Here is a 25,262-nt window from a genome sequence, read left to right as displayed (position 1 = left end):
CATTTGATAACTTGCCCCAATTTCAGGAAGTAAAGAAGGAGCCAAGGTACTTGCAAATCAGCAGGGAGAGAGGTTTTCATGTAACTGATGTCACCCATTTTGGACTGGGGAGATTCAAGAAAGAATATCCCCAAACCCTAAAGAGAAAGAGGTTCCCTCTTTCCAACAGACCCACCAAGCCCTCCTAGTTCTCTGATGGCTCTGGCTGCTTTTCATGGATGTGAGAGGGTTAAACACACACACACACAGAGGAAGAGGTATCTGCCTGAATGACTCAGTGTACTGACTGCAGGTTTTAGTGTGTTGAAAGTCAGGTGAACAGAGCACTCCACCTTATCAGAGCTTAAGCATCAAGTCACAGGCATTTCTGGAGGGCATAGGAGGTGGCTGCCAGGTAAGTGCGGATAAGTCAGGTAAGTGCAGCTCCAGGAAATGCCAAAGGGTGTCCCAGTCCCCGCCCCGGCCCTCACACCACCTCTCAGATCACCTGAGGCTCAGCAAAAACACTTTAAGAAGAGGAAGGCCTCTTTTTAAAGCTCCTTTCTCAGGCAGTACACACTTCTTGTGCACATAATTAGACAATAGACGATAGTGACATGACATCAGGAAGGGAAGAGGTGCTGGTAGATGCCTCCTGGAAACTTCAGCTCTGAAGGGTGGGGTCAGCCTTACACAGACAAACATAGGGTGAGAGTGTTCAGAGGTGCAAGAGAGGCTGGGCACGATTCTAAGGATGCTCCAAAGTTCCAAAGAGGAGCAGTGTCCTCCAGCTGGGGGTTGTTGAGAAGACTTCATGCAGAAGGGAGCTTTTGAGTTGGAACTTAAGAATGAAGGCTTGGAAATTATGGATGGGAAGAACCATCAATGGAAGGAGTGGCCTAAAATAAAGGCAGAAAGGATGGACAGCGCAAAGCCACCCACCACTTCTTAGTCCAAGTCCTTCCTTCTCCTGCAGGACCCAAGTGGCAGAGTATGCGAGGAGCAGCTGCTAGGCAGTCTGTTGTGGGAGCTCAAAAGCTTAGAGCAAGAGTGAAGCTCTGTATGAAGCAAGAGTGGTGTCATTCCAATGCCCCTTGGGCTCATCTCTCATCAGTCCACACCAATGTTTGTGTCCTCCCTGAACACAGCTGGCCTCTGCTCCTGCTGTTCCCTGAATCTAGCATGTCCTTTCTCCCATGCTTGAATGTCCAGCTCTGCCCCTGAGACCCAACTGAAATGCCACCTCCACTGGGGTAAGTCATGCTGGCCCTCCCCCTCCTCCAGGCACCTTCTCTGAACTCCCATCTACACTGTGTGGCTCCCCTCACTCTCTGGATAATGTCATTCCTTAAAATCCACCAGAAGTCCCTCATATTTCTTAGCATGAAGAGAAACTCCTTCACGTGGCCCTCTAAGTCCAGAGTGTCTGTGCTCCACTGACTGTTCCAGCCGCAGCCTGCCCTGAGGCAGCCACCATGTGCCTTCCTCCCTCTCTTAGTCCTCCCTTCAGGTGCCATCCTGTCCAGGACCTTAGCACAAGCAGCTCCCTCTAACTGGAACACTCTTAACTGTGGAGGTAAAAGGGCTTGGGAGGAACGGCAGGAGTCATGCACTGTGTGGGACGAGAAGGATGGTCGTGGAAACATTAAGAATGGAATAGGGGGGTGTTGTCTTGGGTCACCAAATTTAAGAGCACACAGAACTGGGAGGGAGAAGAAAAGGAAAGAGACTGACACTCATGGGGTTCCTCTTGGAGAGGGAACACTGTAATAGTCAAGGTGTGACTGCGGGGTCAAATCCCAGGTCGAGGACTTGCTGGCTGCATGGCGTGGGAAGGCACATAACCATTCTCTAACTTTGTGTCCACTCCATAGAGGGCTGTCTTATAATTTAGATAAGTTAGTATCTAGAAAGTGCTCAGAACAGAGCCTGGCACAGAGTAAACAGACAATAAGTGTTAGATGTTTTTACCATTGCTAAAGTCTAGGAATCATAATAATATCTGCCAATACACATTTACTCCTAATTTTATAGGTGAGGAAACTGAGGGTGGAAAAGGATAAGAAGCCTGCTGGTGGTCATGCAGCAGAGCCAGCATTTAAACATGGGTATTTCTGATTTCAGAGCTCACCCCTGCTCTTTTCCCACTGTACTATGTCGGAAGGGATCTGAAAGAGACTTTTCTAATTCAATCTTCTCATGATAAAGATGGGGACACTGAGGCCTCAAAAGATAAAGTGACACACACCAGCCTGTTGCTCTTCAGTTGTAAATATCCAGGGATCATCCAGGTCGAGCTGGCCTACAGGTGGTTAAGAATGCAGGGCCCAGGCCTGGGTCAGAGGTTGAATAGGCTTCCTGGTATTGGTTGAACACCCACGGCTGGTTTCTAACCCTAAGAACCATCTGACCTGGCACAAGGTCACTGACCTTTCTGCTCTCCGCAATGACTGGGCAGATGGTGAGCTCCGGGTGCCAGGGAGCCTGGGCTGCCAGTTCTGAAGGGGCCACGTCAGCAGCCTCGCCCCAGCAGCTGCCCACATCCTTGAGGAACCAACCACCCAAAGGCACTGGGCAGGGGACCAAGCGTGCGGTGAAGACCAAGCTAGTAACACACAGTGAGCCTCCCCAGCCCGGCTCTCCTTGCCCAATTACTACCACCACCATCCCTTCCTTAGCACTCAAGGTGGCTTTAAGTCACAACTGAAAAGGTAAGACTTTGTGGGGAGCTGGGAAGGGGCAAATGGGCCTGGAATACAGGGTCCCTCAGAATGAAAATATATGGCACCAGCTACTTAGAGGCCATGATGTCTTAGGTGAATCTGCCAGAACTTGAAAATGGATTACAGTGGCGCTGGCGAGGACCAGAGGGAGGCAAATGGTATAAATGACCTGAGGTGAATGTGGGTCTTGTTGGCATGGTAGACTTATGCTCTGTCTTCATAAGGCACCCTTTCGTCTCGGGGACCTGGATTCCAAAACTCTTGTCTAGACAGGAATTGGTGGGACTGCCTCTCAGCTTACTCGGTTCAAGGTTTCTCAACACCCAGGACTCCTGAACATTGATGTGCACAGCGTACGCTGCCAGGGACACTGCTAGGAACTCAGGAAGCCAAAGGCCTCATTCTTACTGGGCCATTTCGGGCGTGGAGGCCGCGCACAGAAACAGCGGGTGGGGGCAGTCACCTGCTCCAGGGGATGACGCTGTCTTTGTCTCTAGCTCTCTAAGTGGGAGACAAGTCCAGTCATGCCTGCCGCCCAGCAGTCCGCCGCGTGCCTCTTCTTTCCTCCTCTCCGCGTGTGCTTGGTACTGGTTTCGGCAGCTTTCCGCAGCAGCAGAAACCACCGCCTTCCCGCTCACCTCCCTGCGCAGGCAGGCGGGCTGACAGGCCAGGCGCTGGGGGCTGGGCGAGCGGCAAACACGCGGCCCCCGGGACGGCCGAGCGCACTGCTCTGCCCAGGCAGGCCCTCTCTTCTGGGTGGCCAGAGCCAAGAGCCCCCGCAGCAGGAGTCTGGAAAGCTTTCCTCCGGGGCAAAGCCCCCACGCCCACTCCCCCACTGCAGGTCCTGTGTACAGAGCTGAGGGCGGCCGGAGGAAGCAGCCAAGCTAGAAGTGAGGGTGGAGCAGGCCAGAGGCTGGGAACGTTTGTAGTGGGGGGTATGAGGCTGAGTAGTGACAGCTACAGGCCTGAGAATTGGAAAACTGACTAGAAACGACTAAACATGAAGTGATCCAGGAAAAACAAGCAAAAGCCACACGTTCTCAAAACGACTAAGGCACAGGGGCTCACAACTCGTTTGTCTTTCTTTGTGAACAGCTGGGGACCCTCGACGCATGTCCTGCCCCCTGTTCTCTGTGCCACAGGACTGGGGAGAGACCAGGCTCTGCAGGACAGACACAGAGCAGGGTGTTGAACCTACTCTGCCACTTTCAGCCTACTTGACCCTGGGCAAGTGGGTGGGCATCTCTGAGCCTCAGTTTGCTTGTTTGCAAAATGGAGACAACAGACGTACACCCCCCAGGGTGGTTGTAGGATTAAATACCAACATGTTTTATCATAGACCTGGCACGTGGTGGGCATAGAATAAATAGTCACAATTGTTATCCTGATTAAACATCACTCGCCCACACCCTTTTAAAGCCTACCCTTCCAAACCAACTTCCCATTTACACACCCAGTCCTCTTTCTGAATAACCTCACCTTACCCATAGCCTCAGCCTGTGTGTGTGTGTATAGAAGACAGGAAGAGACAAAAAGGTCCTTTCAGCATAGTGACCACAATTCCCCTATTCTATGACATATATGCATGCGTGTGTATATATGCACATGTATGTGCACATGCACATGCATGCACAGAGCCCCTGGCAGCTTCCTCCTTTTAAAGGTGAGGATGCTGAGCCTCAGGAAGATGGAGTGACTTGCTCTCACTCACACCGCCAATGTGTTTCTCCAGAATAAAGGATCAGGAGTCAGCGTTTCTTCAAGGCATTCTTTACCTTAAAACACCATGCAGACACTTAGAAAAACCTACCGTTAGGATTCTTTTAAGAACGACCTCTTCAAAGGGATCATCTTGAGCTTCGGAAAAGGCAGGTTTCAATTCTTTATCCATTAAGGAAAGGTGCTTCTCCCCAGCCTGTGATTACCCTGCTATTTCCCACATCCAAATTCCCTGAATCGATTCCTGGGAAAGTCAAGTCACAAGAAGGAACAGCTGCCACCCAGAAAAAAGACTATCTTCTCCCTGAGACTCCGCTGGGACTCACCCGTTCCTGCTCTCCCGCTCTGCCCTGCTGCATGTGCAGCTTGCAGGCCCTTGCACAGCGATGGCAGGCCTTTGTACCATGACCATCTGCACCTATGCCTTGACGGTGTTTTGCACTCACAGGGCATCTTCCCTTTCACTCTAATTTGTCCTTCTCAGTAGTCGTGTGAAGTGGATGGCAGGCAGGCTCACTGGCCCCATTTTACAGGAGAGGAAACCACAGCAGAGAGGTCCACATCTGGCTCTACATCAGGCACCTCACAAGTACCAAATTAGGATCCCCCAGCCCTCACACCCCTGTGACCAGAGCTCCTCTCTCTGTACCACTGCACCTTTTAAAGACACTGTGCTGAGAAATGTGTCTTTTCTCATTTCTATATTTACTGTATTTGCTGCTACTTTGTATTAGCATAATGATCTTTTCTAAACAGATGTAATGGTTTAAAGCCTTGCTCCCTTTCCTCTTGAGAAAAGGAACATGTTCTGAAGAAGGAACTCAAACATGAACAGTCACGTTTTGTAGGCATTCATGTTTATTTCCCCTTGATATTGTAGCTTCCTCTGGAAAAATCCAACCAACACATCCGTTTCAAGTCCTGAGAAACTCCCAAATGTTGACCATGTGTCTGATTCCTGTGTGGTCAAAAGAGTGATGTTTCTCAATGTCCACAACTTATTTCCATGTTAAAATAATTCCACGCTTAGCTAAATCCCACTTACACACAAGTGTGCACCTGTTAAAATAGGTCATTTTTCACCGCTAATCTTCCAGATTCCATGGGTGTGTGTGGGAACCCCAGACAAATGCAACCTGAATGTCACAAGGGCATTTTTCTTTGCTGAGTGATCCTGGTTGGCTGAATCCTCCTCGGGGGTCCCTTGCTCTTACAGATCTGTGAAACTAAGGAGGATCACTTTCTGCTGAGAGAATGGATTGGAGCCAAATCTTAGCATAAAAGGACTTGTATGAAATTGCACAGGCTCTTCTATCTTACAATTGTGTTATATTTTAATCAGGTTTCTCTAGATCATTTCCAAACTCTCGTACACTAGAGTGTGGAAACAGCAAATTTACCCAATGCCTTCTGTAAAGCTGGAAAAAAAATCAGAGCAAGGAGCTCTAACACCTGAGGTTTTGTTGTGTTTGCAATAGTAGTAGGTTATCTTTGCCACAACTTTTTAAGGCTGAAAAGTAAATGAACAGAAGAGCACTTTTGATTCTGAAATCATCTTGGCAATGAGGTTTTTTTTTTTTTCCTTTTTTCAGACCTGGAATTCTTCTGGAAACAGGAGGGCCTTAAATCACTATCACGGGCCGTTTATGACTCACAAGAGTCTCTAGGGCTCACTGCAACCCTGGGGCCCTGGGCTCCGGAGAGACATGCCTGATGTCACCAAATAAATTGATGGCAAACCCCGGAAGCCCACACTCCGCGGTTGACCTCAAGTTCACGCTCCCTGCTGGGACATCCTTTCCTCCCCTCCATGATTTGTGAGGACCTGCCTTAGATTGTTAAAATTCTTGGCCGTTTATTTTGAAGAGAAAGCCAAGCTCTGGAGCCCAGAGCAGGGTGGTGGGGGTGGGATAGGAGAGGTGCCCAGACCTGTGGCACTTGGGGGTACATCAGACAAGTCACAAATCTTAAGAGGAAGCAACCATTCTTTCAAGGAGGCGATGCCTATCTTTTGCCTTTCCACAAGGTCATGAATATATATGTGAATCTCAATCCAAGAATGGGCTCACCAAACTGATTTATTTGAACACTTTTTCTGAGACACATGTTTCAAAAATGGAATAAAGAAGACTAGATGTCGATGTTGTGCTGTGCTTGAGGAAGGGAAGATAAAAGGCAATATTTCTAGGTTAGACTCTAACATAGAAACTTGCACACAGCAGACACTCCACAGACATGCCTTCTCTGCCTTCCTTTTCTCCATGCAGGGAGCCACCACGTTTGTGATGAGCTGGGGCTTTAAAGAAAAAAGGCCACCTGGTCAATTACATGGAGTGTAATCCATCTATGTATAAACTCTTCAAGGCTCCAGCCAGCTCTCTTAATTCAACTCAATTTCACAAACATTTCCTTAGCACCCAAAAATGTCCAATGACTGGCAGTGGGTGCCATGGGAGAGGGAGAGGTGAGTGGGGCTCAGCCTTTTCTGCTGCAGCTGCAGCTGAGTAAGCTTAAGGTCTGTGTCTATTTGCCGAGAGTATGGCCCACTAAATGAGGGGGGAAGGGGCAGTAGAAGCTGATTTGGTGGAATGACTTGACTTGGGAGGGCTAGGAGAATGTCCAGGCTCTGAATACCCTAGAAGCAAAGGAAAGTTTGCAGATGGCATGGTAACAGCAGGGAGTTGCTGAGGGAACCTGAAATCATGTCACATAAAGATTTGTGGGAGCAGAGGACCTTTGGCCTGGAGAAGAAAAGACTTGGGAAACAGAAGAGCTGTTTCCAAATACCTGAGAAGCTGTCATGGGGAAGACTCATAGATTTGTTCCCTGTGGCCCCAGAGGGTAGAACACGGACGACCAATTGTAGTTCAAACTTGGGGGTCACCCCCGGGTCAGAGTTGTGCCAAGAAGGAAAACAATAACCTGGGAAGTGGTAACCTCCCCATCATTGGAGGTATTTAAGTAGGGGGATAGAAAACCCACTAGATGGAGATGCTATAGAGAATAACCAAGGATGGTGTATTAGTCAGTCAAAGGGGTGCTGAAGCAAAATACCAGAAACTGGCTGGTTTTTATAAAGGGTATTTATTTGGGGTAGGAGCTTACAGTTACCAGGCCATAAAGCATAAGTTACTTCCCTTATCAAAGTCTATTCGGAGCAAGATGGCTGCCAACGTCCAACGTCTGTGAGGGTTCAGGCTTCCTGGGTTCCTTTGGCTCAGCCCCTCTGTTTTCTCTACAAGGTCAGCTGTAGACTATGAGGCTCTCTAGGCTTTGCCTCGCTCCATAAGTTCAGCTGTAGACTATCAGGTGACCAGCTCTGTCTTGCTCTCTGGGACTCCAGCTGCAGCATCAAACTCCAACATTAAATGACCGCAACTCTGTCCTTTGCCATGCCTTTTATCTGTGAGTCCCCACCCTTTGGTGGGTGGGTTTTCAATGCCCTACTGGTACAAGAGGTTTCCATGATTACTTAATCAAGCAAACCTCTGAATCCAATATAATATAAGATGTCCAGAGGAAAAGATCAATTTACAAACATAATCCAGTATTTCTTTTTGGAATTTAGCAATAATATCAAACTGCTACAGATGGGCAGAAGGATGGATGGTTTGATGCTTTACACTTCAATCCTTGCCTGAGATTCTTGGATTCTTCCCCTCCACTTAGTAAAAAAATTTAATGAGCTGCTAAAGCCAACAATTGGGTTCTTATTCAAACATGCCTACGTGTGAATGGGGAGGCCTGACACCACAGGTGGGCAAATAAAAAACAAACTGCCATAGGGGTCTCTGGAATGAGAGTGAAAGGAGGAAAACCAAATCATTCTGCAGTGTGGAAGGTTGGTTCTGAGTCTCCATCTTGCCCCTGGTCCCTGGGAGCTGACAAACCACTCTTCAGTAGGAAGGGGAGTCTGTTGTGTCTTAGTCAAGGTTGCAGGCAAGAGGGCAAGGGGGCAGAGAATGGAGCACCTGTGTGGCAGGTCACCCTCAGCTCCCTGAGCCCACTCTGTCTTTGACTTAGGAAAATGCTTGGGCCAGTGAGAGTCAAGAGGGGTACTCTTCAGTGGGTGGGCACAGCAAACCAGTCTTCCCCACAGCCCAGCTTCTGGGGTTTGAACGGACTTCATTATACTTTATTGTGCCTATTCATCTAATCACCTCCTGCCTATCCCTCCACACATATCTCTTTTCTAAGTTAAAACCGAGTAGCTTTTTTCTGATATCACCTTCTCAGAAATCAATGAACTGCCTATTGATTTACTCAGTCAGTGGGCATTTGCCGATTGCCTGCCATGGCTTGGGGATTGTGAGTTCAAAGATAAAGAAGACAACCTCCCTGCCACTGAGGGGCAGAGTAAAGACAGGCACAGAAACTGATGTTGTCAACACACACAATGGCTGCTTAGGTGGATGCAAGTCCAGTTGCTATAGGAGCAGAAAGGAGAGACCTAGCTCAATCTGGAAGTTCCCAGAAGAGATGACATTTGACCTGACTCTTAAAGGAAGAAAAAGAGGGGGTCAGTGTAAGAAAAGTGTGAGGGGCAAAGGGAATAGCTTGAGCAGAGGCACAGTAGTGAGAAACTACAAGGCAGGGATTACAAGTGATATAGTGCTACTGCAAATTAGCAGGTACCAAAGGGAGGTGGATGAGGCTGAAGACAGGAAGGACCTGAATGGTCATTTTCAAATGCCTGATGTTTTCCTATAGGTGATGGGGAACAGAGGAGTGGCATGGATTGATTTATCTAGACTTTTCTGCCTACCTCAAAGACATTAATATAAAAGGGAGCAGTACTAGAGTCAAAGAAACCATCCGAAGCCTCCTGGAATACTTCAGCTAAGCTAAGGAAAGGCCTTAACTAGTGCAGTTGTGGTAGGATGGAAAGGAGAAGACCATAAAGGGAAATATTTAGGATTCAAAAATCAACAAGGCTGTCCTACAAAGGTAAGATACACAGACAAATGATCCAATAAAACAATAGCCAAAGACTTGAATAGATACCTGACAAAGGAAGAGCTATGGATGCCCAATAAGTGCATGTGAAAACATGCTCAACACCATTAGTTATCAGATAAATGTAAATTAAAACTACAATGAGATTGCACGTCCTACTCTTCAGAAAGGCTAAAATTAAAATACCTTCTCAAGTACTGGTGAGATGGTAGAGGTACTAGAGCTCCCAGGCACCAACATTTTGCAGGATTCTGGCAGATTTCTATTGAGTTAAAGGTACATCTACACTCTGGCCAAGTAATTTCACTTCTAGGTATTTGCCCAGGAAAGACATATTCCCCAAGACTTGTAAAGAATGTTTATAGCAGCCTTAGTCAAATATTGCACTACTGGAAACAACCGACATGTCCATCAACAAGAGAAGGGATAAACAAACTAGGAAAAACATTATGTTAAGTGAAAGAAACCAGACACAAAAGAGTATAAACTGTATGATCTCACTTATGAAATCCAAATACAGACAACACTAACCTATAATGTTCGAAATCAGATTGTGGGTATATCTAAGTATGTCAGTGGGGGCTGCAATTGACTGGTAAGAGGCCTGAGAGAACTTTCTTGGAGAATGGAAATGGTCTATATTTTATTTGGGTGATGATTATACAGGTGTTTACAACGGTCCAAATTTGTCAATCTGAAATTTTTTAAATGTTCATTTTATCTTAAAAAAACAAATCTAGTGATTGGTTTATGTTTGATTCTCACATTTCTGAATTAAATGTGTGAATGAAGGTGATACTAAGAAAAATGAAGGATGTGAGAATAAGAGCAGGTGGGGGCAAGAGAGTAGATGAGTAAAATTCTTTGCATGTGGAGTATATGGTATTCTTTCCACATACAGTAGCAGGTGATAACCTGCAAAAATGGGATCAATAACTCTGAAGTTCAGGAAAGAGGTTATGGAGGGGATGTGGGATGTTCCTTTGAGAGTTCCAGCTCCTAGGTAATAGTTGAAGCAGGAGCCTGAGTAAGTCAAGGGCAGAACCCTGAGAGGGGCCCTAGCTGCAGAGTTAGCAGCAGAAGGTGGTCCATGAAGGCAGCTGGAAACCATCAGGCAAGTAGGAGGGAGACCAGAAAAGGGGAGACCCACAGGGGTCCAAAGCAGAGACGGGTGTGTGGACTTCTTTTAAGTTACTATATTAAAGATTTTTCTGTTACAACTTTATTGTGGTATAATTTGCACACTATAAAATTCACTCCTTTTAAATGTATGTTTCAATGAGTTTTCATGAATTTACACAGTTGTGCAACCACTACCATTTTTGGAAGTTTTCAGACCATTTCACCACCACAAAAATTTCCCTCATCCCCCTTTACAGTGACACCCTAGTCCCACTCCTAGCCCCAGGCAATCCAGATACACTTTTTTTTACTACAGTCTTACCATTCCAAGAAATTTCATACAAATAGAATCATGCGGCCTATAGGCTTTTCTGTCTGCCTTCTTCCATTTAGCCTTCACATTGCTATTTGCAATTTGGTCCTTTTTTATAGTGGGCAGTATTTCATTGTGTAAATATAGCATATTTTGTTTATACATCCTCTGGTTGATGGACGTTTGCTTTGCTTCCAATTTGAGGTTATTATGAATAATACTGCAATGGACATTTACATACAAGGTTTCAGAAGATGCAAGTTTTTAGTTCTCTCATTTAAGAGTGGAATTTCTGGGTTGGATGGTAAGCATGTGTTTAATTTTTAAAGAAACTGCCAAACTGTTTTCCAAAGAGGGTATACCATTTTATATTACCATCAGCAATGTGTGAGGGTTCCAGTTTCTCCACATTTTCACCTTTGTATTTCCTTAATGACTAGCTACGTTGGGCATTTTTTCATGTGCTTGTAGACTATTGTATTTTCTTTGGTGAAGTATTTGTTCAATTTTTTCCCCATTGTTTTAATTGGTTCATTTGTTGTCTTCTTATTGAGTCATAACAGTTCTTTATAGTATCTGAATACCTCAGATAGATAGCAACTATTTTCTTCCAATCTGTGGTTTACCTTTGCATTTTTTTAAAGATTTATTTATTTCTCTCCCTTTTCCCCTCCACCCCAGTTGTCTGTTCTCTGTGTCTATTTGCTGCGTCTTCTTCTTTGTCTGCTTCTGTTGTTGTCAGCAGCACAGGAAACTGTATTTCTTTTTGTTGTGTGATCTTGTTGTGTCAGCTCTCCATGTGTGCGGCGCCATTCCTGGGCAGGCTGCACTTTCTTTTGTGCTGGGCGGCTTTCCTTACGGGGCGCACTCCTTGTGTGTGGGACTCCCCTATGTGGGGGACACCCCTGCGTGGCAGGGCACTCCTTGCGCGCATCAGCACTGCACATAGGCCAGCTCCACACGGATCAAGGAGGCCCGGGGTTTGAACTGCGGACCTCCCATGTGGTAGGCGGACGCCCTAACCACTGGGCCAAGTCCGCCGCCTACCTTTGCATTTTGTTAATGCTGTCTTTTACCAAGCAAAAGTTTTTAATTTTGATGAAGTCTAATGAATGTTTTTTTAAAATTATGTATACTTTTGTATCCTAAGAAATCTTTGCTTGAGTGTTCATAACTACAGGTCCATGAGTTTAAATAGAAATTCCAAAACACATTATTCTTATGGGGATGTGTTGGTGTGGGTTTGATATATTTATTAAACAATGCACAGTATAGTTGACTAAGGGGCCCATGGTTCTCTTCTCACCTGACTGGCAAAGGGGTCTGTGGAACAAAAAAGATTAAGAACCCCTACAAGATAACAAAGATATTCTTCCATATTTTCTTCTAGAAGGGTTAAAGTTTTAGCTCTTACATTTAGGTTTATGATCTATTTTGAATTAATTTTGTGTATGGTATGAGGAAAGGGTCAAGGTTAATGTAATTTTTCCTTCCCAATTAAATTACCTTGGTACTTTCATTGAAATCAATCTACATTATAAATGAGGGTCTATTTCTGTAGTCTCAGTTCTGTTCGACTGTTTCACTGATCTATCATTATCCAATACCATACTCTTATGTATACTCTTGCTGTAGCTTTACAGAGCATCTTAAAGTCAGGTAGTGTAATTCTTCCAACTTTGTTCTTTTAAAAGATTGTTTTGTTCAGTCTTGATCATTTGTATTTCCAGATAAATTTTAGAATCAGCTTGTCAATTTCTATAAGAAAGCTCCCTGGTATTTTTATTGGGGTTACATTGGTCTATATATTCATTTGGAGAGAGTTGCCATCTTTAACAATAATGAGACCTCAAAACCATGAATATGGTATATCTCTGTTTATTCAAGTCTTCTTTAATTTCTCCCAACAAAGCTTTTTTTTCATGGTATTGGGGCCAGGAAATGAGCCCCAGACCTCACATGTGGGAAGCTGGTGCTCAACCAGTGAGCCACATCGGCACCCCTGAGTTGGCTCTTTCACCTATTTGCCTGTTGTTTTGTTTATTTCTTTTTAGGAGGCATTGGTGACTGAACCTGGGACCTCCCATGTGAGAAGCAGGCACTCAACCTCCTGAGTCACATCTACTCCCCTCTCAACAAAGTTTTGACGTTTTCAAAAAGCGTGAGTGTTAGTCTTTATTAAATGTATTCCTAAGTCATTTTATGCTTTTGTGAATGGATTTTTTTTTAAGTTTTAATTTTTGGATTGTTCTTTACTAGCATATAGAAATATAATTAAATTTCTGTGATCAATCATATCCTGAGGCCTTGCTAAATTCATTTATTGGTTCTAATAGCTTTTTAAAATATTTTATGTGAGTTTCTATATACACAACAATATCACTGGCAAAAAGATAGTTACTTCCTTCTTTACAATGTGTATTTTTTCCCTTGTTAGTGTGCTTTGTTTTGTTTTGTCCTATACCTTTTTTTTAAAAAAAGATTTATTTATTATTTCTCTCCCCTTCCACCCCCCACCCCAGTTGTCTGTTCTCTGTGTCTTTTGCTGCATCTTCTTTGTCCACTTCTGTTGTTGTCAGTGGCACGGGAATCTGTGTTTCTTTTTTTTGTCGTGTCATCTTGTTGTGTCAGTTCTCTGTGTGTGTGGCGCCATTCCTGGGCAGGCTGCACTTTCTTTAGGGCTGGGTGGCTCTCCTTATGGGGCGCACTCCTTGTGCGTGGGGCTCCCCTATGCGGGGACACCCCTGCATGGCAGGGCAATCCTTACACGCATCAGCACTGTGCATGGGTCAGCTCCACATGGGTCAAGGAGGCCCAGGGTTTGAACCACGGACTTCCCATGTAGTAGATGGATGCCCTAACCACTGGGCCAAGTCTGCTGCTGTGTCCTGTATACCTTACTGAACTGACTAGGACCTCCAATAAAATGTTGAATAGGAGTGGTGAGAGAGACTTTTAAGATGGAGTTATTTTACTATATGAAGGTCGCCAGTGGCCTCTTGGAGAACACTTCCAGTAGAAGAGAGGCAGAAGCCAGGTTGCAGTAGGTTGATTCAGGAGTGGGAATTGAGAAGGTTACAGTAGCTAGTGGGATATTGCCTTTCATGAGAGAGCATGGTTGAGACACAGACCGTATTCTCAAGGGATACCCAGAGCATAAACCGTGCAGTTCCATATGAACATTTCTCTACTTCTGCAATGACCACCTAGTCCCAGCCACCTTCTCGTACCTGGGTACTTAAACAGCCTCTCACCTCTCCTCCCTGTCTCCACTTTCCCTTCCCTATTCCCCAGCTAGTCTCTAATATCAGAAGTGAGGGAATTTTTAAAAAGTGAAAACCAGATTATATTACTCCCCTGCTCGAAACTCTCCAATTGCTGGTCCTTGCAAGTAGAAGAAACCCCACCTCTATGCTGTGGCCGTGGAGGCTGCACATGGTGTGGTGTGGCCCCTGTCCTCCTCTCTGGCCTCATGGCCCACGGATCTCCAATTTCCTTCTGCTCCCATTGCACATTGCTTACTGTTTCTGGGTCATGGCTTCCTTGCCTACTCCAAGAATGGTCCTGATACCCCCAGCATGGGCATCATGTGGAGCTTGTTAGACATGCAGACCCCACCCCAGACCTGCTGAACCAGAATCTGCATTTCAACTAATCCCCAGGTGACTACTCTGTACAATAAACTTTGAGAAGCACCTGCCCAGAACCAGCCAAATGCTTTTCTATCTTAGAGCTTTGCCTTTACTGCGCCCTCTGCTGCAATGCTCTTTCCCCAGATCGTTTTATTACTCACTCTCCATTTCATTCAGGTTTCTGCTCACTTTATTCAGGTTCACCTCTTCAAAGAGGCCCTTCTGGAAAACCATATCTAAAATAATCTCCCTAGCCCTTCATTCTCCATCTTCCTACCCTGCTCTAGTCATCCCCTGCCACTGTATGATCTATTTATTTGTTTATTTGTTTCCTAGTTTACCGCCCATGGGGTCAGGGACTCTGCTTGCCTTGCCCTCCACTGTAAACCTGGCACCTAGAGCAGTTTCTACACATGGCAGGATGATATGAATTTTCTAAATGAATCAAAGAAAGAATGAACAAATGAACACAAAAACTCTTAAGAGAGCTTTAAAGTCCTATGGAAGACAATAGGGAGAGATCGTTTTGAATGGGGATAATGGAAATCAGAAAAGGTTTCACGCAGGAGGTGGCCTTGGAGCTGAAACCAAAAAGATGGACAAGATTTTCATCAAGTGGAGCTGGCAGAGGCCACCGTCTGGGGAGAGAGAAGGATGTGAGCAAGGCCTGGAAGAAGTACCAGGTACCAGGTTTGTCAGGGGAGGAGTCATTCCTGGCAGCTGGAGGTGCCAGAACAGGGAGTAGTAAAGTGCTGGGCAGGCACGTGCGGCCAAGGGAGGGAAGGCTCTACTGCCAGGCGTTTGGACCTCCTCCCACAGACCATGGGCACTGCTGAAAGCTACTACCTTCATCAAATGCTCCTCAGCCCAGTCCCTCAGTGTCTAAATCAAGAGCTCACCTGGGGTCGGAGTGAAGCAGTGGTTGGCTGACGAATGCACACACAAAGGCTGACGTGGTAATGGGGGCTTCCCTCTGCCTTGCCTTTTGGGGGATTCTGGTCTGTGTATTCCTCTGCCTGGGTTCTGTGGGCAACAAGTATGCCCCAGTGCATACTCTGAGGTAGATCTCAGTTTGGGCTATACTATAAATTTTATAAAACAGATGAAATTGCCAATATGGAAACAATTTTGACCTTCAGAAAGGGAAATTTCATAAGGTCTGAACTGATTAATAGGGAAATCTGATTCACTGTGGGGAGGTCAGTGGAAGACCTGAGTCCTCTTCTGAGCAGGGCCTCTTGCTAACTAGCACGTCCTTTCTTTGGAGCCCAGGTCCATCCCTGAAATGTAACTCCGCCTTCAGACCCAGATTGGAAGCAACACTGCTAAGAGTCACCTGGGAAAGTCAATCCTCTCTTTTCAAAGCCTGTGGCATCCCAACCTGGGACATGTTACAACCCATCAGCAGCCTGTGTATGTGCAGTCTGGTGAATCACGGCCAGGGTTTCTTTCAAACAACCCCTGCTTTTGGAGGGGGGTTAGCTGTCACCTGTCAGAGACTGAAAGGGGTGGGAGTTCCGAATACAGCCTGCCTTTTCTAGGAAGCCTGGCTTCTGGGACTCAGGGCAGAAACACCCCTGAGTGGAGAAGGCAGGAGGCTGATCAAGGCTCCAGTCTCCTCACCACAGCCCTCTACGACCTTGTTCCTCTAAGTGTGGTCTGGGGGCGAGCAGCGCTGAGGTTACCTGGCAGCTTGTTAGACATGGAAAGTCCAGGTCCCACCCCAGACCTATGGAACCAGAATGTGCATCTTAACAAGACAGCCCGAAGATTCTTGAGCAACTTAAAATTTGAGACCATAAAAGCCCACTCTCTGAGGTGGGGCTTTCTCTGGTAAAGAATTTTAATTGTTTTACGTGTCAATGCATGAAAACTTAAAACCTAGTAAAGGAAAATGGAAGGACCTCTCCGCACAACTAGTAATCAACCAAATGGGAAGAAAATCTAGTTCAAGAGAGAGGACAAAGGGAATTCACACTAAGAGCGCAATTCTGGAGCTAAAATGAGATTGTTGGAGAGTTTGACTATGCGGTGAATGGTCTACCTTTCTTCATTGACTGATAACTCTCTGCCTTGAACATGCACTTGCGAGGTGAAGATGTTGGCTTCTCTCGTTGTCCCTCTCTTGGCAGACTGCCCATCCTTACCAGCCACGCACACACCACCCGAGGAGGCTCAGCAAAAATTCACACAAAAAACAAAATGGCTTTTTGGGGAGCAAGTCATAGGCTCTATCCAGGCCCCAACCTGCCTCCTTGGAGATGTACACCAAGCGTCCTCACCGAGTACCATGGGTTGTAGACATGTCCACACAGCCTGTTACCTCTGGGAAAACCACCTAGTGCACACAGCCTTCGGAAGGTCCATCATCAGGGTTTCCCTTTTTCAGTGTTTTTAAGATGACATTCTGGTTCCTGGGGTCCAGTGTGGGCAGTGCTGCCCTGGGCCATTCTTTCTCTCAGGCCACATCCTGCAGCCCCCCTGAAGCACAGTCCAACAGGGGCGACGGCAGGAGCTTCTGGTTCTGTGGCTCATGAATTCAGCCCAGCTCATCCAAGAAGAATCCCAGTCTAAACAAAAATATCAAAGTGTGAAATGTATGCTCCTGTCGGCAGTACTACTGGTGGAATATGCTTTACTCAAAGACGCCTTCATCCTTAGCCAGGAAATGACAGGAGGCAGAAAAGCAGCATTGGGCTCTGGCATTAGGCTGCCGGACTTTGAGTTTGGGCAGTTGTATGATCTTGGAGTAAAAATTAACTTTCCTGTGGCTTGGTCTAATCTTGTAAAATAGGAATAAATGTAGTGCTTGCTTCGTCGGGTTGCTATGCAGTTGAAATAAAATCATCGACCTTGACCTTAAGTACTTAGAGGCATGCCTGGCACATTGTAGAAACTCAAAAAATGATAGCCAGTAGAATTATTCAAACTGCCTCTGGCACAGGACCTCAAGGAGAAGAAGGGCAGGGAATTTATGGGAGCACTGAGATGGGGCGTCACACAGATTGGAGGTGGGTGGGGGTCAGGGAAAAAAAAAGGGTGTCTTGAAGCCTGGTAAGAATAGGTACCCACATCGGCTCTACACTCTACCTCTTCATTGTATTTTTCCTGCTAGAGAGTACATGCTTGCCCATTGGACACACACACAAACACATACACCCCACTTCAGGAGATTTGCAGCTGTCAGGGAGATAACATGGGAACAACTGCCAGCAGCTGGGATTCCAGCCCCAGGGCTCCTTCTGGCTGCTCCAGCTCGAGTGGTGAAGGAGGAGGAAGTCTGGAACCAAAAGCCAGCTCCCCATCCCCGTCCCCACCCCTGAGAAAATCTCCCCAGATTAGGCAGCTGCCTGCTCTGTCTTCTCCTCCCCTTCTGTTCTCAGCTGGAGAATGGGAGGGTGGGGAGGGAGGTGAGGAGCCTGGGAGGCGAGGAAATTGACTCTATTCACCCACACTGTCCTGGAGAGTAACCAGGAGACCACCCCCCACTTCGGCTCCCAGCCCTCGCCTTCCCTCCAGCTGCTCTGCTTTGGCCTGGGGGCACCCATCCGGCTACGTTTTTCCTCAAGGCCAGTGGGTTGTGGGGGGTGGGGAGAGCCTCTTATCCAACTCTGTGCTTCTCAACCATGGCTGCAAAGCGGAATCATCTAGGGAACTTTGGAGAAATACCAGTGCCTGCACCCCACCAGAATAATCCAATCAGGAACTCTGCGGCCTGTGCTCAGGTGGCTTTGTTTTGTTTTGTTTCTTTGTTTTTTTTTTTTAAAGCTCCCTGGTGATTTCAGGGAGTGCTAGGGTTTAGAACTATTGGCAGATAAGAAAAACTTTCCTCTCAGCTGTCATAAACCACAAACCTTTAGACTCGAATGGGACTTTGGAAATCGTTTGGCCCAACACCCTTATCTTAGGGATGGGGAGGCATAAGGACCTGGAGGTAATACAACGTGCTTTAGCGGCAGAGTGAGCTGTGGTAGAGCTGGCACAGGACCCAAGTGGCTGATTCCAAGTCCGCTGCTGTTTGCAATGCACATACCAAAAGCAAATTTAAAAGCACCCCTTGAGTACTTAGGCCATGAAGGACAGTGCTCCTTGCTACCCAGAGTATAAAAATGGCATGACAAGGCTCCTTGGAAGAGCAGAAATCAACCATTCAAATATCACCATCTGGCCTTGGGCAGGCGAGGTGTCTTTAGATGACAGCCCACGTTTGCCTGATGGCTCATCAGCTCCACCTGCTGAGCTGTGCAACTCAGTGCCTGGGGCTGCTACCGGTCCAGCAATTCCATCAGGAGGGCTGTGTGAGGAGGCTCCTGTGCTTTACAGGGCCATGACTAACTCCATGGGGCAAGGCATTTGAGAGGTCAAGGGCACAGAGCCACCAGGAGCTGGCACTCCTAACCTAAACCTTATCCTGGGTACCTGAGACCCCCAAATTCGATGCCAGGCCTTTTTTCTCTGAAGTTAGGGCTTCACTGCCAATGTGTGCACCCCTAGGCCCAGGGGTAGCCCAAACATGGCTGCAGTCAAGGGATTTGGAAGAGAACTTGGAGTATGAGCTGGAGTATCCAGACAAGGCCCCTTCCAGTCAGGAAGAGAGACAGCAGGCCATGGGCCAGGGGAAAGTTCTCCTAGTGCTACTGCATTTTGGTACAAAACTCTAAGAGTCTGAGAATTCAATATTAGATCTTGGCCTTTAGTCATTAGTAAGGTGTATTTGTCCTGGTAACAGGTTAGAATATATTTTAGTTAATAGTTTTAACCTTATTTTATAACTTCTAAATGATATTCATAAAGTATATGCCTCCACCCCCTTCCTTTTTATTCTTGCCCCTGGGCCTACAAATGAGAGGGGCAGGCCTGTAGCCCATACTTTACCTTTGTGAGGGTTAGATAGTGCCACTCCTTCCTTTGGAAAAGTGATCCCTCCTCCCCCCACCCAGCAGAGGGTACAGCTCAGTAGTGGAGGGTGGTTGCACTTCCTCCCCCACGCATCGCCTGGGCTGGGAGTCCCTGTGCAGGGCAAAGCCCGGGCCTAACCTTGCCTGGCAGCTGTGGAGCATCAAGCAGCTCACCATTAGCAGGGAAATGCTGTCCTGGCCTGCAGCTTCCCTCCTCCCAGAGCTACCTTCTCAATTAACACCGTCCTGTCTCCTCCAGTTTAATGTCTTGCCCAGGAACCAAGTCCCTGGGGCCCTTTTCCCTGTGGCCAATCAGCAGGCACACAGTGAAGCTGGGACCCACTGGCTAAAGAGGTCTTCACTTTTCTCAGCCAGTCACTACCTACTTGAAGCCGCTCATTCTCAGAGATACAATCACCTGACTCCATTAACACAGCTGAGGGGGATTCATCTTGAGTGGAGGAATTGGGGAAAACTTCACTGGGTCAGGAATTGTGTGGGTGGCTGAAGGTTGAATGGGCAGAGATAAAGGGAGATCATGTGGGAGCAAAGTCAAAGACGTGGGGAAATTCAGGAGAGTTTGAGGAGTGTGTGGTAAGAGCAAGTAGAGGTGTGTGCACAGCGGTGGGGGCGAGAGAAGTGGGTTCTGAGTGACAAGCAGGAAAAGGCAGGGGGAAGGCGGAGGGCAGATGGTGGTGAGTGCCAAGACCAGCAATTGAGTTGGCCACTCTGGTCTTCACACCTGAAGTCTTAGTTGGGCTTTCTGATGAGACCTAAAATGCAGATATTTTTGTGCTGTTGGTAATTTTTTTACCCGCGTTAAGTGCAAGTTCAAGAATCTGAGTTACATTCTTCCCTTCTCAGGAGCCTGGGCATTTGCCTCAGTGGGGCTTGTAAATTGCCCTAAGAAGAATCAGTTACTATACTCAGAAGCCTGAATCTGAACCTGCCATAGCAGAGTTCTATGAGATCTAGAACTCTGAATTTTGTCCCATAAAGCCCTCTGTGGCAGGGCCTGTCCCTTGGCAGGGCCTGCTCCCCTCGGAACACCCATTCATTCAATCCTTTGTTATTTCTTCATTGTCAGTTACCTACTGAGGTCTTGCTCTAGGGTAGGTGCTCCCCAAAGTCAAAGACAAATCAAAGCTGCAGAAGACCCATGGAATGAATAAATGAATAAATGTTCCCTTCATCTCCCAGGCAGCTGCTGTTTTTGTTTTCCCTTCCAGACCCAGGTGCCTACCTTGATTGCACGTGAATTCTTTCAGGTTTGTGGCTGGAATGTCTTTAAAGCCCGAGGCCAGAGCGTGAGGGGCCAGTGGCCTGGAATGCAGCCTGTGATTGCAGGACAAAGCATCATGTCTCAGCTTCTCTTTGGGAGCTTGTATTTCACTTTGCAACAGAGCTATGCGGGGGCCCCCTCTACCCCTACAGAATCTCTTTCTTGAAGTAAAACCCCACTGCTCCCCACAGCCTCCCTCACCTCTGCCTGTGTCTGGCACCAGGCTAGGTGAAAGTAGGTGATAAGTCAATGAATGTTGCCCATTCGTGCCCCTCTGCCCTCACCTCTCTGCTCCCCGAGTACCCCTTCTGACTGACACCCCCACCACAGCTTGTGGGTGGCAGCTGGAAGAGGTTGGAGGTCATGCTGGGTGCCTTGATTTAAACACAGAGAACTTCCTGCTATGCTTCACATAGAAAAACTAAATCCTGGATTTCATTTAAACTGCAGCTCACCGGAACTAGAGCCCCACCCCTGAGAGGTTAAGAAGAAGGCAAACAGGATTAATCCTTGCCACAAAGTTGATCCCCGATTGAGAAGTGTCCACGTCAGACTACAGCAATCCTGCCAACTATCAAGGGCCCCGCACAGGCTATTTTGCAAAATGTGGCTGGCATTTGCCTAACCCACTAGCCTCAGCAGGTGCATGTGGAAGGGCTCCCCAAGGCTTCAGGAGACAGACCTACCCCTTTGTGTATAAAAGAAGAAGGGGGCCCTCTTCTCCTCCGCCTACAGCCAAAGGACCCTGAGGGGGCCATGTACCCCACTCACCCACTGGCAGCCTGTGTTTGGCTTAAACAACTGTCGAAGGTGATTGAAAAATAATGTGTCTATAACTATTGCAGCAGGTAAGCTTTACTACCCTCACTCTCCTTACCAGACCCCAACTCTACATTCTCTTATTTCATCCTCACAGTTACCTCCCAGGGTAAGTGTTGCTATTCTCATTCTACAGATGAAGAAACAGAGGCTAAGAGAGATCGAATCACTATCCAAGGTCATATAATGATTAGGTAGCAGAGCCAGGATCCAAACCAAATCGCACTGGGCTTCCCACCCCATGAGCCCTCCACTCTAGCACATATAAGCAAACTTGGGTCTGGGCGGTAATTTGGGCTCCTCACCAAGGGCTCCACCCCCAGCCCAAGCTGTAGGCCTTCCACATCCCCACCCGCTTCCTCAGGCATCAACAATGACAAAATCTCTGTATTCTCCACACAAAGTGAATTTTTATTTTGCAGGAAATGTGGATATGCTTCATTTGTCATCATTAGAGTCAGAGGCACCCCTGACGCTAAGAGATCACTTAATCTCCTGTTTGTGGGTGAGATAATAAAAACCTCTGTTCTCCTGGGAAGGAGCCAGATGTCAGTGAGTAATTCTTTCATGGCTTGGGTGTCTTTAAGGGACATTTGATAGTCATTTCACCAGTCTTTTTCCTCATTCAGTGAGTCTTGAAGTATGTCAGGTGTGATTATGGTTCTTTAAATTAGTATTTCCTCATGATAGCTCTGGGATGTAGTGGTTTAAATTTGGAGGAGGCCTTCAGGTCCTGCAGTCCTCCTTCCTCGGTGTACAAAGGAGAAAACTGATCTAGATAAGGGGTGTGACTTGTCTAAAGACATGGCCAGAATTACCACCTCAGACTCCCAAGTCCTAGCTCAGTGCTTCTTCCACAAACTCACAGTGCTGGCAGATGAGAACAACCTGACATCGTGGCAGTGGAACCTAGCATCCCATGGTAGGTGGTGGAACCAGGGGTCAGGGAGTCATTCTGAGTGGCAAATCAGAACAATTGTACTCCCACTAGTTACTCTGCCCCCTCAACGTGGCTGTCTTCTCTACGCTTATATCATGTGTTTTGAGATTTCCATCATTTCTGGATTCACAAAGCAAATGAGAATCTACTACACTCAAGAGAGGAAGGAAGGAATCGGGGTAACTCATTCGGTCCCTACTGCTAACCAAGAGGGCCAGGAGGGGAAATACATCCATACATCTCTCCAGCCTACTGGAGACCTTCTAACCACCTCCATCCCTATCTTCAAAACAGCTCGTTCAGGAGTGAGCTCCTCTCCCTTCCCTCACACCTGGTCCTGCTTTCTGTAGTTCTTGTACCAGTGACTGACCAATGACTGACTACTGTACCAGTGGAGTGACATCACCTTCTGCTCAAGAGCCCCAGTCAGAAGCCTTGAGGTGTTAGACATACTCAATCCCTTATACCCACTACCTCCTGTCAGTTCCATCCCATATTTCCTACTGTATTCCCTTTGTTTCTCCTTTGGGACAAATTTTAATATCTTGCTGGAATTGTTACAATAACATCTGAATTAGTCTTCTTACTTTCACTTTAGTTCCATTTTTATTCTCACTCCACACTCCCACCCTCATCAAAACTGTCCTCCACATCACTCCAAGAACAGTCCTTAAAATGCTTATGTGCTCCTAGCATCACTTCTCCTCTTTAAAATCCTTCAATGATTTCCCATTTTCTTCAGAAATATCTCATTGTGGCAGCCATTCTGTGTTATAATCATGTGTTTTCTGTGTTCCATGTTGGAATGTGAGCTCCTTGGAGCCTGCACCATGATTGGTATATGGAAAATATTCAACAGATGGTTGTTAAATGAAGAGATGGCCAGAGGAATGGATGGAGAATATATCGGGAGGCAGGAAGTCCTGTGCTCCACAAGAGAGGCAACTAAAGTGCCTTGGAGAGTCAGTGAAGGAAATATTAGACTGGAGAGATATAAGGTTGTTGTATGACCTTCTCTTGGCAGGTAAAGATGGAAGCAAGGAATTGAGGAAGAAAAGGGAATTCCAGGCAAAGAGAAAGAGGCAGGACTGGTGCAGCAAGCAAGAAAGGAATGCATGCCAATATTTGAGGTATGAGAATGGAAGTAGAAGCAGATAAGGGCAGGGGGGTGGCAGGTTGGGGTGGGGTGCTTTGAAGCCAGCCTGAGGAATGCAAACTTCTGTTTATCACAGCCCTATTAGGGCTTATGTTGAGGAATGGTGGGGGGAACCGTAGCGTAAGACAAGTGGTGACAGAATCAACTCCCGTCAACGTGAGAGAGTTGGCATGTAATTTGGTTCTTGTTGACTTGAGTTTTAAATGAATCCAAGGATTCTTTATTTCCTCTTACTGTCAAGATACTATTTGAAAGGAACACTTGGGCCTTATCATAAATGGTGAAGAATGAACCATTTTTTGTTTCAATGAGAAGTAACGTGAATCATTTTGAATTTTCAGTCAACATCCAAATCCATTTTTATCTCTATAACACTGCATGAGATGTGATCACCAGTAACCTACAGTGTCAATGCCATAACACTGGGCAGCACTGTCTCTTCTGCCCTGTCAAGGGGTCCCTTTGAATGGAGAAGGTATCTCTTTGAGTAGTTAATACTCTTTTAAGTCGGCAGAAGCATGGGAGGAGTTTAAGGGAACTTTCTTCATGGCTCAGCTATCACACAGCAATTAAACCTTAACTCTCAGGGAGTGGATATGCCTCAAACAATTGGGCTCCTGTCTACCATATGGGAGGTCCAGGATTTGATACCCAGGGCTTCCTGGTGAAGGCAAGCTGGGCTACACAGCGAGCTGTCCCCAGTAGAGAGCTGGCTCATGCAGAATGATGGCCCGTACAGTGAGCTGACCCATGTGGAGTGCTGGCCTGCATGGTGAGCTGGTCCAATGGAGTGTGGGCCTGTGCAGAAGTGCTGGCCCACATAGGCGCACTGGCCCACATGGCAAGCTGGCCCGAGCAGACAGCTGGCACAGCAAGGTGACACAACAAAAAGAGACACAGAGGAGAGACAATAAGAGATGCAGCAGACTAGGGAGCTGAGGTGGCACAAAAGATGGAACTCCTCTCTCCTACTCCAGAAGATCTCAGGATCGGTTCCTGGTGCTGCCTAAAGAGAAGATATGCAGACACCGAAGAATGCACAATATATGGACACAGAGAACAGACAATGGGGAGGGGGAGAGAGAGAAAGAAAAAAAGAAATCTTTTCAAAAAATTAACCTTAACTCTCTTCATTCCTGGAGAAGATGAGTTTCTCAGGTGGTTAAATGGTCTGAGGTCAGGAAACTAAACTTTATTCCTCACTCTGCATGATCTTAAGCAAGTCCTTCTTCCATCTAGATCTCAGTTTCTCCATCTATGGGAAGAATGGATTGGAATAGACACTCTTTTTTTTAGAGAACTTTCAACCTCAGAAAAGCCATTAATATCTTTGCCATTTCTCTTCTGACTTCCACTTTGCTACACCTGTCCTTACGGGCATCAGAAGAGTAGAAGTCCTAGATGAAAAAAGAAAAGTACTATTTTAAGGAGACAGATGACTGAGGAAAAACCACTTGGAAGGAGAGAAAGAAGCCCAAGGAGCTCCAGCATTTGCACAGGCTGAAATTGTCTATTGGGTTTTGCTGGCCTTGAACCATGAGCTACTCATACACACACATAAGGGCAGTCACAGAATTCTGCAACATGGCACTGGGATCTACCAGTCAATTGTTTGTAGTCTCTATTAGAGCATATTGGGGAAGCTACCAGCCTAGCCCATTAGCTCCTACCAAGCTCAGCCTCAGCCTAACTGAGTCCAGCCTGGGGACCTCCCAGGCAGATT

At 46.7% G+C, this 25,262-nt stretch overlaps 1 pseudogene; it reads left to right on the top strand.

Moving 5' to 3' along the window:
- Window positions 1-2,426: 2,426 nt before the first annotated feature.
- LOC101447572 (large ribosomal subunit protein uL18 pseudogene) overlaps window positions 2,427-25,262 on the top strand; it is a 48,876-nt pseudogene continuing 26,040 nt past the window's right edge.

The sequence above is a fragment of the Dasypus novemcinctus genome, chromosome 4, assembly GCF_030445035.2.
Source record: "Dasypus novemcinctus isolate mDasNov1 chromosome 4, mDasNov1.1.hap2, whole genome shotgun sequence".
Classification (NCBI taxonomy): domain Eukaryota; kingdom Metazoa; phylum Chordata; class Mammalia; order Cingulata; family Dasypodidae; genus Dasypus; species Dasypus novemcinctus.
Note: the sequence above shows the minus strand (reverse complement) of the source record. Positions and strands in the feature narration are given on the sequence as shown.